At 44.8% G+C, this 13,529-nt stretch overlaps 1 pseudogene across 1 annotated transcript in view; it reads right to left on the bottom strand.

The window, feature by feature from the left end:
• The window catches only part of LOC311126409 (protein patched homolog 1-like), a 44,620-nt pseudogene extending 31,548 nt beyond the window's left edge, over positions 1-13,072 (bottom strand). The window contains exons 1-3 of the transcript in view: positions 12,765-13,072; positions 5,931-6,073; positions 2,073-2,256 (exon numbers count right to left, since the gene is read on the bottom strand). The product of the transcript in view is annotated as a protein patched homolog 1-like (transcript). The remainder of the gene's footprint in view (positions 1-2,072; positions 2,257-5,930; positions 6,074-12,764) is intronic.
• Between the last annotated feature and the right edge of the window lie 457 nt (positions 13,073-13,529).

Here is a 13,529-nt window from a genome sequence, read left to right as displayed (position 1 = left end):
CAGTGGCGAATTTGCCAATCTTGGTGTTCTCTGGCAAATGCCAAACGTCCTGCACGGTGTTGGGCTGTAAGCACAACCCCCACCTGTGGACGTCGGGCCCTCATACCACCCTCATGGAGTCTGTTTCTGACCGTTTGAGCAGACACATGCACATTTGTGGCCTGCTGGAGGTCATTTTGCAGGGCTCTGGCAGTGCTCCTCCTGCTCCTCCTTGCACAAAGGCGGAGGTAGCGGTCCTGCTGCTGGGTTGTTGCCCTCCTACGGCCTCCTCCACATCTCCTGATGTACTGGCCTGTCTCCTGGTAGCGCCTCCATGCTCTGGACACTACGCTGACAGACACAGCAAACCTTCTTGCCACAGCTCGCATTGATGTGCCATCCTGGATGAGCTGCATTACCTGAGCCACTTGTGTGGGTTGTAGACTCCGTCTCATGCTACCACTAGAGTGAAAGCACCGCCAGCATTCAAAAGTGACCAAAACATCAGCCAGGAAGCATAGGAACTGAGAAGTGGTCTGTGGTCACCACCTGCAGAACCACTTCTTATTGGGGGTGTCTTGCTAATTGCCTATAATTTCCACCTGTTGTCTATTCCATTTGCACAACAGCATGTGAAATGTATTGTCAATCAGTGTTGCTTCCTAAGTGGACAGTTTGATTTCACAGAAGTGTGATTGACTTGGAGTTTAAGTGTTCCCTTAATTTTTTTGAGCAGTGTACATATACCCACAACACCCACTATAATATATTATATCCACCACACCCCCACTAATAAAATCCATTCCACATTGTTTTACCTAGGATTTTTTATTACAAAGACTTTTATTTCGAAAACATATGTTTGATCAAAAACATCCCAAAAATGACACCGCAAAGACTCTCTGTGGTGTGTGTGTGCTTGTGTGTTCCAGTGCCTGGAGGGTCAGCCAGCACTACTTGCTAACATGGTTTGGCCCATTATAATCTCCAATATAAATGTCCATTAGGACTGGGAGTTGGAGCTCTGCTCCAGGGGGTTCCTGTACAGCTAAGCTCTCTACCTTGCTTAGCCAATCATATTTACACTCACTGCTTGTTATCCAATCACATCTTCACCCCTGTAATGCACTTCCTGCTTGTTAGCCAATCGCCTATCCCACCAAAGCCTTTGCTTGTTAACCAATCGTATTTTTCTTCTGCACAGCATCTCTCTCTCTCTCTCTCTCTCTCTCTCTCTCTCTCTCTCTCTCTCTCTCTCTCTCTCTCTCTCTCTCTCTCTCTCTCTCTCTCTCTCTCTCTCTCTCTCTCTCTCTCTCTCTCTCTCTCTCTCTCTCTCTCTCTCTCTCTCTCTCTCTCTCTCTCTCTCTCTCTCTCTCTCTCTCTGTGTGTGTGGTAAGGAAATTAAAACAGGGTGTAGGCAGTTCTGGGGTCACAGAGTTTTAAGTGTGTGTGTGTGCAATCCATAGGGGCCTGTGGTGGTAAGAGTTATGACATTCACCACAGGCACCATTAGAGTACCACAGTGCGCTATTCCCTGCCCCCCACACACATATACACACACACACACACACACACACACACACACACACACACACACACATACACACACACAGCTCAGTACAGTATACTGTAAACTACCCCAGTTAAAACCAGAAAGCAGATAAGGGTCAGTAACTCCACAGATGGAATGAGTCAAACAGGTACTCTAACATAACTGCAGCTCTAATGTAATACAAGCCTATGGAATTGAAGTTGAGCAAAAGAGGTAAAATGTTATGCTCAAGGTGAAACCCACAGAATAGCTAGGCCACAAAACATAGGCTAACAAGTAGTGCATAAACGTATATGACTGTCTTTAGTGACACAAACTGATGGATAGCTCCATGTCACCATAAAGCAGTATTTTATTCAACTCTAGAGGTAGAAAACAATTGTTCCTGCACAATTCTTAAATAAAGTCTGTCTTTTTCAATTGAATTGCCAAATCTGTAGGCCAGTGCCAAATAATTAATGTGAGCAAAAAAGCGTGTCTGATATGATTGGCCGCTGAAAGGCATTTGTGAAAGTTAAGTGTGCTGTGATTGGTCACTCACTGCTGAGGCGTGTCTCGGGCATGGAGTCTGTGCGGTCGTGGAGCCACTCCGGGGGGGGTGGCCGTATGTTGGCCTGCGAGGCTGCGTACGCCACCGGGTCGTTGCTGACCCACGCCGTCAGGTAGATGTAAAACGCCACCGGGTTGATGATGCCATCCACATCCACCAAGCGCTGCCTAGTCAGCTAGAGAATAGTTAATCATTAAAAAGAAGGATAGAGGGAGAGAAGGAGGAGAGGGAAGATGAGGGGGAGGGAGGATAAGGAAGTAAGAAAGAGAGGAGGAGAGGGAAGATGAGGGGGAGGGAGGACAAGGAAGTAAGAAAGAGAAGAGGAGATGGTGGAAGAGAAAGAGAGAGAGATATATCAAATAAAATAAAATGTTATTGATGCTCAAGCATTGGTGGTTAGCAACGGACGTGAATTGTAGAAATGACATGTTGACCCAAAACTTCCTCCAGATGAACCCACCGCAGAAATTATACCCATGCATGAGCATGAGAAAACGTACCCGCTTTAAAAATAAGCGAAAATATTTCTACCTCTCTCCAACCAAAAGAAAAGTAAACAGTCAAACACTGGTGCCTTTTGAAAATTCCCGTACTTCTCAGTGAGCTTCCCAGAATTATTAGGCCTAGATTTAAACATGGAAAATGGAAATGTCAAATCAGCTTTTCAGGGGCGGTCAGATGTGTTAGTCTCCTGAGAACAAAAAAAACATGCAGGTAATGTGTTGGGAACCAGCCTACCTCTCCAGCACAACTAACTAGCAAAGGCTAGCTCGCACAGCCCTGATATAGTGTGCACCCTCCTAGCCCTCTGAGAGATAACTAGATTCCCTCTCTACTTTCTCTCACATTGCTACCTCATTTCCCCTACAGAACTATCTGGTTACCTCACTTCCACAACAGGGCTGGCTAGTAGCAAGCTACCCTCCCTCCCTCCCTCCCTCTCATGGCTCAGGCCTTAGTAGCTAGCTCCTGAACGTTACAGATATTACTACACACTGCTTCATCACATCAAACTAGCTAGCACATTTCTCTTACGACTAACTCCATTCCCTAACAGAAGCAGCTAGCTACTGTAGCTCCTTCTCCCCACAGAGCTAACTAGCCTAGCGGCTAGCGCTAGACTCCCCCTCTCGGGACTCTCTGAGGGCTGTAGCTCCATCCCTTGTGAGAGTGGTGGGTCGTAGCTAGCTACCTCCTTAGAGGTGCAGCCATTACTGCACACCGCTCCACGCCACTCACCCTTCTCATGACAATAAATCCCTCGTTCACAGAGGCAGGGGTGAGGAGGAGTCCTGTGGGTAGGTTTTGAGGGAGGTGAGGAGGTTTTAGGTGGCGAAGAAAATAGCTTGAGTTAGCATAACAATAAAAAAAATTGGCTGGGGTCCCTGTGCACGTCTGTGTGCAGTTAACCTCGCTGTTAACACTGAAGAAAATGCCACCCTGCAAATGGAGTAAAGCTATAAAAAGAACACAGCATCTGTACAAATGTTGCTTGCGCTTGCTTTTCCTGACCCCTACGGATACCCAGAATGCCCTGCACCCTAGTCGGATCCGGACAGAGAACAAAAGGGCTCTTGATAGCAGTAGCAAAGGCAGCGCCTCTCTCTCTCTCTCTCTCTCTCAACATAGGGATGGGAGAGGAGAGAGGGGGAGAGAGAGAGAGAGAGGTCTCTCTTGCATTAAGGATACGTAATAACTGTATGTCTTCAAGCTGTCATGGGAAGCCCATGGAGCACGGTCGGCGGCCCCTCGCCCTGCAGTGTGAAGTGACATCACAGGGCTGCCCGCACACCAGCACGCCTCCCAGGCCCTGACTGTTTTGTGACATCTAGGCCAGTGGTTCACCATCAACTAACCAAAGGCAAAAGCCCATCCAACTAACAGAACAACATATGTAGTAGAACACAATTTGGGAGATACTGCTAGGCTACACAATTATCTAAATAGTGGGGAATCTAGGGTACACCAGGTACACCAACACACACACACACACACACACACACACACACACACACACACACACACACACACACACACACACACACACACACACACACACACACACACACACACACCTTGAGACTTCAGGAGGTGTTATATTTAAGCAATAAGGCTTGAGGGGGTGTGGTATATGGCCAATATACCATGGCTAAGGGCTGTTCTTAAGCACGACGCAACGTGGAGTGCTAGGACATAGCCCTTAGCCGTGGTATATTGGCCATATATCACAAACCCCTGAGGTGCCTTATTGCTATTATAAACTGGTTACCAACGTAATTAGAGCAGTAAAAATACATGTTTTGTCATGGCTTTCAGCCAATCAGCATTTCAGGGCTCAAACCAGCCAGTTTATAATGACATCTATTTCCCCTTCCTCTCTCTAGCGGATTACTATCACACCCAGCTAGGACCTAGGGACACTGTAAAGCTGTTAAACAGTCTTATCCGAAGCAGAAGGGAACACAAACACACACTATGGTTAGAGTCGGGCATCTCTAGCCTTTAGATAGCAGAAAATGGCTTAAAAGCTTTTTCAGAGGTGGGTTTGCAGTCACAGTGAGGGCTGTAAATTCCTGGGCTTGGTAAAGTCATCAGCAAGAGAGAGAAGGGGTAGAGAGAGAGAAACCTATGACGGACCCAAATTTGTCTGAACTGCCTCAGTGCTTCTCCTCCCAACGCTGCGCTTCCCCTTTCATTCCCTATTAAATTGCCAGCATCAGCTGCACAAAAATGGGTGATGGTGGTGCGAATGAGGTAGTCAAACCCTCAGTTCCATAGCTCCTTTAGACCGGTTTGTTTTGTTATATTTAACAGTGTGCATTGTAGCCGTGTCGTAACATTAACAAAGAACGGCCCCACTAATTTCTATTGTTGGACAAATCTCTGTTGGTATCAGCTGTTCTACGTTGCCTTTCTCCGCTGGAGATCTGTTGGCGGATTGGATTGACTGACTGACCAATTGCAACTTTTTTCAAGTGGTATTTCATTCGTTTTATTGTGATTTACTCCGTGTTGGTTTGGGTTATGTGTTCAGTTGTTGGTGAAAAGATAGTGAATCCTTATCATTGGTATTGCTGTGTGGAACGGGTGGTTATTGCATTCTGAATTTATGAATGGACAATTGCTTGCGACTGAGGTAACTTGGGATTCACTCTAATCATTTACCAGGCCGTGCAAATGTTTTAATGCTGAGGTAGGGGGCATTTACAAGTGAACCAAAGGTATTATTATTGAGATTGTTTGTGAGATCATTTATTTTGAATACACAACCAACGCAAAATAACAGTTATTTATTTGTTTAAGGGTGTATTTTACAACACTGACTTTTACATAAGTCCTTTGTATTGGTCTAGACTATGACTGACAGATGAGACAGACTCACAAAACAAAAGGAATATTCATACAATTTCTCTGGTAGACCGACCTACCTTGCACCCCTACTAACCTCAAGTTAAGTCAAAACCATTACAACGCACACCTGCACAAAGACTCACCCACACACGACAAAATGGCCTGTGTATCACTCAGTATCCCATTCTCCGAGGCTTAGTCAAATCTAATTTTGTACAATCCTACTGTACCACTGCTACATGTCAGGACAAGAGATTAGAAGGACAGAGGTTGACAGGCTTGCTGTGGAGTAATCATCAAGTAATCCCCTGGTTAAAGTGAATGACTTACGATCCCACACCCACCTGGTTTAGATAAAGGATTTTCGTTATACTGTCCTCCCACCTAGTTGAAATGAATGGGTTTTGATCACAAACTCACTTTGTTTTAATAGATGGGTTGGAGACAAGTCTCACCTTGTAGCAGCGGTTTAGCCTGATATTAATAAATGGCTCTCACCTGGTTGAAGTTGATGGGCTTGTCCCTGCGTCCGGTCTGTACCAGTAGTTTGTAGGCCAGGACCCCGTCGTCTGAACCGTTCCTGTAGCTGCTCTGTGTGATCCGACCCGCTTCCCAGTCCTGGTCAAACGCTGCCTGCAGAGCTGTAGACACACAACCACAACACAACCATAACACAACCATAACAAAACTCAGACTGGTCTCATAGACTAGACGTAACATAGTACACATAAATCTGGGACACTCAAATTAGAATATGATAATGGCACCGGAGGGGATGGCTGACGTTTTACGGGCTCCTAACCAACTGTGCTATTTTGTGTGTTTTTTCGCATTGTTTGTAACTTTTTTGTACATAATGTTGCTGCTACCGTCTCTTATGACCAAAAACTAACCGGTGCCCCCACAAATTGAATCTGTACCAGTACCCCCTGTATATAACCTTCCTACTGTTATTTTATTTTACTGCTGCTCTTTAATTATTTTTTTTAAACTATTTTTTTCTTAAACTGCATTGTTGGTTAAGGGCTTGTAAGTAAGCATTTCACTGTGATGTCTACACCTGTTGTATTCGGCGCATGTGGCAAATACATTTGATTTGATTTGATTTCAAAAGAGCTTCTGGATATCAGAACATCGATTACTCACCTCGATCTGGACAAATATTTTTTATTTAATAAGTCCGCTGCGAAGGATATAGTGCTTCTCCGAGACCAGGCCCAAATCCCTGTCATTTGTGTGAATGAAAGACAGAAATACAGGGGGCGGAGATCGGGGTGCCTTGTGAGAATTCATCGGCGAGTGGGTAACCCGCCTCAACCATCCGTTCTATTGGCCAACGAGAGTTTTCATCTATATTTTTCGTAGCCGTCTATTTACCACCACAAAACGATGCACTAACATCGCACTCAACGAGCTGTATAACGCCATAAGCAAACAAGAAAATGCTCATCCAGAAGCGACGCTCCTAGTGGCCGAGGAATTCAATGGAGGCAAATTAAATCAGTTTGACCTCACTTCTATCAGCATGTCACGTGCAACCAGAGGGAAAAAAAACTCTAGACCAGCTTTACTCCACACACATACAAAGCTCTCTCTCGCCCTCCATTTGGCAAATCTGACCATAATTCTATCCTCCTGATTCCTGCTTATAAGCAAAAACTAAAGCAGGAAGTACCAGTGACAAGTTCATTATGGAAGTAGTCAGATGACGTGAATGCTACGCTACAGGACTGTTTTGCTAGCACAGACTGGAATATGTTTTGGGATTCATCCAATGGCATTGAGGAGTATACCACCTCAGTCACCGGCTTCATCAATAAGTGCATCGACGACGTCATCCCCACAGTGACCGTATGTACATATCCCAACCAGAAGCCATGGATTACAGTCAACATCCGCACCGAGCTAAAGATTAGAGCTGTCACTTTCAAGGAACGGTACAATAATCTGACTAATCCGGACGCTTATAAGAAATCCCGCTATGCCCTCAGACGAACCATCAAACAGGCAAAGCGTCAAAACAGGACTAAGATTGAATCCTACTACATCGGCTCTGACACTCGGATGTGGCAGGACTTGCAACCTATTACGGACTACAAAGGGAATCCCAGCCGCGAGCTGCCCAGTGAAGCGAGCCTACCAGATGAGCTAAATGCCTTTTATGCTCGTTTCGAGGCAAGCAACACTGAAGCATGCATGAGAGCACCAGCTGTTCCAGATGACGGTGTGATCAAGCTCTCTGTAGCCAATGTGAGTAAGACCTTTAAACAGGTCAACGTTCACAAGGCCGCGGGGCCAGATGGATTACCAGGACGTGTACTCATAGCATGCACGGACCAACTGGCAAGTGTCTTCACTGAAATGTTCAACCTCTCCCTGACCGAGTCTGTAATACCTACATGTTTCAAGCAGACCACCATAGTCCCTATGCCCAAGAAAGTGAAGGCAACCTGCCTAAATGACTACCGGCCTGTAGCACTCACGTCAATAGCCATTAAGTGCTTTGAAAGGCTGGTCATGGCTCACATCAACACCATCATCCCGGAAACCCTAGACCCACTCCAAGTCGCATACCGCCCCAACAGAGCCACAGATGACGCAATCTCAATCGCAGTCCACACTGCCCTTTCCCACCCGGACAAAAGGAACACCTATGTGAGAATGCTGTTCATTCCCTTTCGGCGCATGTGACAAATACAATTTGATTTGATTTGATGTTATGTTTGGTATGGTTACATAAGACAGAGGGTTAATAATTACTGCAGTGGGCTAAATCAGGGTCACACAGTGTTTCTTGGTACTCGTAAACAAATCTACCTTGAAACAAAAGTATACACCTCACACACATCGTTATGGGCTTACAAAAAAGAAGACACCTGTACCTTGTCAGATATAGAGTTGAAATGTATTCCATTTTGAGTTTCCATCCCAATATTATACTTTATATATATCACAGAAGACTGAAATATAACAAAACTGTTTGACATTTTCAGCGTTTAAAAAATAAAATAATGTTTATTAATTATGAAATTATTTTAAATATGAATAAGATTCCACCCATGAGGCCACTAGGTCATTTGACTGCAGGAAAGGGCTATGGCAAAATCGAAAGGATGGTGGTTGGTCAGGGTGGATGGGTAGACTTATAACACGAATGTCCAGCAACCCAAAGGTTGCGTGTTCGAATATCATCACGGACAACTTTTGCATTTGAGCTAATTAGCAACATTTCAATGACTTACTACTTTTTAGCTACTTTGCAACTACATAACATGTTAGCTAACCCTTCCCCTAACCCTAACCTTAACCCTTTTAGCAAACCCTTCCCCTAACCCTAACCTTAAACCATATAGCTAACCCTTCCCCTAATCATAACCCTTTAACCTAACTCCTAACCTTAACCTTAACTCATAGAGCTAGCTAACATTAGTGCTAGCCACCTAGCTAATGATAGCAAAACAAATTGGAATTCGTAACATATCATACGTTTTGTTAATTGGTAATATATTGTAATTTTTGCGAATTCTTAACAAATTGTACAAATTGCAATTCGTAACATATCATATGAATTGTAATTTGTAACATATACGAAATCGATGATGGACATCCACAAATTAACACGTATCATACTAAATGGAGTATCTCGGATTTACTTACAGAATAATACGGAATGCTCTGAGACCACGTTGCAAAACTATACATCATAACACACAAAACAACGATAACATAACCATACATACAACACACAAAACGACCACAACACAACCATAACCAAACATCACAAAACAACCTTAGCATAACCATACATCACATCATGTTAAACACAACCCCACTCTAGTCTACAAAACTGACTTGAACACACAAACATGACCACATCAAAAACAGGACCACATTCTACACCAAGACCAACAGAACTATCAAGACGTTACATTCCATGTATTTATTTAGGCGCTGAGCAAATTTCAGGTCTGCTGAGCGCAAACTTGAAAATGTCACTTCCAGTGCGCGTTTACTGTGAACACTGAGGATGTACCTGCTTTAAGTTACAGTTTTAAAAGTGGCCAAGTAGGCTACTGTGGCTATTTGATCATAATGTAGGCCTACCATCAAAAATAATGGAGAAAATGCATCCCATAACATTGGAAATAGCTGTTCTATCATTCAGCCCACAGTAGCAGCCAATGTGTGGTGTTCAATGTAGGCCTACATTCCATGAGACTTTTGAAAAAAACATGCAGGGCTTGACATTAACCTGTTTATCCACTTGTCCTTCAGACAAGGAGGTGACTGAAAATGTGTTTGTGTTGTTTGATGCAAGAAACAACTTTACAAAATAAAATGCATTATTATTATTTATTACAGAGAATCAGATAAATTATGCTACCCTCTGCCTATTGGCTACTTAGCTTATTCAAACCTGTCTCAAAATACAACACTGCACCTTTAAGACAAAAAAAGGTCTTTACCTGACTGGCTTTTCGAAGATGTCTAGAAATGTACACGTTTTGTGCTCTTGTAGGAAGTAATCACTCCCCTATTGTTGACTACAAATGATCTATAACTGGGCAAATAACTCACTAACTAGCAAAGGATATGAACACAATGTGCACACGTGGCTACATGCAGCTCTCGCTTTAATCTCAAATCAAGTGCACTATAGGTAGGCCTATAGTGCACTTGATTTGCTCTCCGGGCCCGCCGGGAATGCAGAGTTTGTACCTTCAGACACATGAAATGGTTAAAAATGACAACAGTTGCCTACCCGGCTCACAGGGCAGCTGAATCAGAATCATCTACCGCAAACAGCCCGAGACGAAGAAAGAAAACACTTTATCAATGGTTTTTTTACAGAAATGTTTGGTGATCGACTAGGAATGCCTTGGAGATCGACCAGTGGATCGCGATTGACCGGTTGGTGACCACTGCTCTAGAAAGTTGAGTGAAGTTCATTAAATCTCGTGCTTCTCTCTGTGGGCTAATATTTATTGTGCACGGCAGTCTCGGGCCTACTGCGTGCCCGCACACGCGAGCAGCTTAGAGGGAACGTTGATTACATTCACACTGCAAAACAGGACAATACTATTTTTTTAAAGACACACAAAACATGACCACATATCCAAAACAGGACTATGTTTTCCACAACGACTGGTGGGTATGACTGCATCCTTCAAGGGAACCTTTAAAAGCAGACCACGGTCACGCCTTGACCGCACTCCTCAAACAGCCAACAGAGACACAGCAGCAGTCAATAGGAGCATGACCAATCGGACACAAATAAAAACAGAGCACAACAACATGTGAAGTCTCTCTTCAAGGAGATCACCATACTTTGAGCTCTGGCCTATGGGGATATTGACTAGATATAGCCATTCAACACAGTAATGACATCTTCTGTAGAACCCGCTCCATTTCAGTCTCACGACAACCTCTCTTTCTCTCACAATTACACAGTCCCCAAGACCTCAGGCTGTGTCTACACTTGGCACTTACATGCAACTTCATTAAACGTTGAAGGAAATATGTTCCTAGCATGTGAGGAACGTGTTTGCTGCCTTCTGTAGCTCTGCTGGTAGAGCACGGCGCTTGTAACGCCAAGGTAGTGGGTTCGATCCCCGGGACCACCCATCCCTGGGACCACCCATACACAAAAATGTATGCACGCATGACTGTAAGTCGCTTTGGATAAAAGCGTCTGCTAAATGGCATATTATTATTATTATTATTCGTAAATGCTAGCCAGCTAGCTTATTTAGAAGAAATAAATTGTTTGGGTAGAGTTATGCTAATCTGTTTGTAATCCCTTTAGCTTTGCTAGCTAGCTTGCTGGCTAGCTACATAGGGTAGCTGGCTAGTTAGTTACAGTAGATGGCTACTGCCATCAAGTGGTAGTTGTGTTATTATCAGATTTAGCCTGTTCCACCGTTTGCAGAACACATACTGGCATTTGAATACAGCGCAGGAAAAGGGAATCCGGACACACTGTGGACACGTTAGACACATTTAAATGTAGGTGTAGACGCATGACGTGTTCAGAATTCCATCATCAGAATACAAAAACTGCATGAAATGTCAAATCTAGACCAGCCAGGTCGTTCAAGATTGACGTCAAAATTGGATGTCTATCCATGTCCTGAGGATGTCGGGAAATGCCTTTGAAACCGGCCACTAGGGGAAACAGTGAGCGCTATTACCATCAAGTAAGCCCATGACTCTGGATCGGAAGGTTGTGTGTTCGATCCCATGACTCTGGATCGGAAGGTTGTGTGTTCGATCCCATGACTCTGGATTAGAAGGTTGTGTGTTCGATCCCAGGTGTGGACACAGTTTTTTCTTTTTGGTTTTAACCCTATCCCAAACCTTAACCCTTACCTTAACCATTCAGAATGAGTACCTACATTTAACCCGTAAGTTCGAAATTTGATGTTTGGAGAAAGTGGATGAATGTCAAATTCTGCAGTGAGACTGCAGCAGGTCAACACCAGCAGCAGGTCTCTCTCTGTCTTTCTCTCTGTGTATGGCTGTGGGTTGTTTGCATGCTTATGTCTGCTTGAACTTGAATCTCAGCACAAAGTGTTGAAAGTGTTCAATCTCTTCCAAATGGTTGAGTTGTGAGACTAGTAATCCAGAGCCTACTGGTCAATGTGTTTCTGTTTCACACACACAGAGGGATAATGATTGTGTAATTACACACATTTCTCCCCCGCAGTACACTATGAGACTTCACCAAATGCCTTGTTAAAAGACGTTGGGACATGGTGCACACTGTGCTACTTAGTGCGTTGTATGAGAGTAGAACTAGTTGAGAATATCTCTCTCTACCTCTTAATTTCTCTCCTTCATGCTCTCTATCTCCACTTCACAAATACTCATTCATTCTTTCTCTCATCGTGTTTCTCTCCTCCTGACCTCCCCCTCTTCCCCTGTATGTTCCCCCTGGCCAGTAGCTTGTTTCTGGGACAGTGTATTAGGTCTCCCTCTGCTCGCTGTCTGGGTCCAATCTGTCCAGCCATCTCACTGAGCAATATTAAACACAGCTCTCTGTAACTCACCCACTCTGCAGCTCCCCGCACAGCCACACACACACACACACACACACACACGCACACACACACACACTCGCAGACACAGATAAATATACACACGTACATGTACAAGCACTTCAACCCTCACCAGTGTTGTGCACTTGTCTGCAAAGAGCCTGAAGGCTTAGTTCATGTTGCTGGAAAACAACTGCAGCTAATGAGGATGGCTGCCAAATATGACAACAACAAAGTGTGTGCGTGCAAGCCTGTATATTTCCAAGTACTGTATATGTATCCCCGTCTGTCTCACCTTGTAGCCAGTCCCTGAAGTAGTGGAGCCACATGCGTGGCAGCTGTCCATTGTCCTCTCTCAGTACATAGCGGACTGTGTTGAAGCGGCGGTGCAGTTGGTAGAGCAGGGGCTGGGCCTGGGAGTACTCCGCCCGCTGGGTCACCACGTACATGTTGTAGAAAGAGAAGAACTTGAACTGGGCCCCGATGAAGTCGTACTCGCTGGTCTCCCTGGGAACGATGTCTGTCAGCTCCAGCCCGTCTCGCACCCGGGTGGTCCCGTACACTGACCACCAGCAGGACCAGGAACAACAGGATGACCACCACCTGGAGGGAGGGATGGAGGGGAGGAGGAGCAAGGGGGGAGGGAGCAAGGGGGAGAGAGGGAGAGGGGGTGGGTTGAGGGAGATAAGTGCACTACATCAAACACGGGTGGTCCTTTACAGACTGAAACCCAACGACCACAGAAACATCCAATGTTCCAAAGGGAACTGGAGATGAGTGTTAAGTGCACAAGTTGTGCACTATATAGGGAATAGGGTGCCATTTGGGACGTAGTCACACCACTTAGCTACCACTATCAGGACCTGTTTTACTATCCCAGTTTAGTGACCCATCTCAACACTCCAGCCAGACTAATGTAGTGTCTGACTACAGGCTGAGTCAGTTACGTCAGGAGGTCAGGTTAAGGGCCCACCCAGGAGAGAAGAGAGAACTGTTTTTAGTCAGATACTGACCACAGACTGAAAGCCTGGTCTGGTCTAGCCTGCTCTAAGATATAGGA

This window comes from Coregonus lavaretus (genome assembly GCF_964263955.1).
Source record: "Coregonus lavaretus genome assembly, contig: HAP1_SCAFFOLD_1837, whole genome shotgun sequence".
Taxonomy (NCBI): domain Eukaryota; kingdom Metazoa; phylum Chordata; class Actinopteri; order Salmoniformes; family Salmonidae; genus Coregonus; species Coregonus lavaretus.
This window is presented reverse-complemented; position numbering and strand designations above follow the sequence as displayed.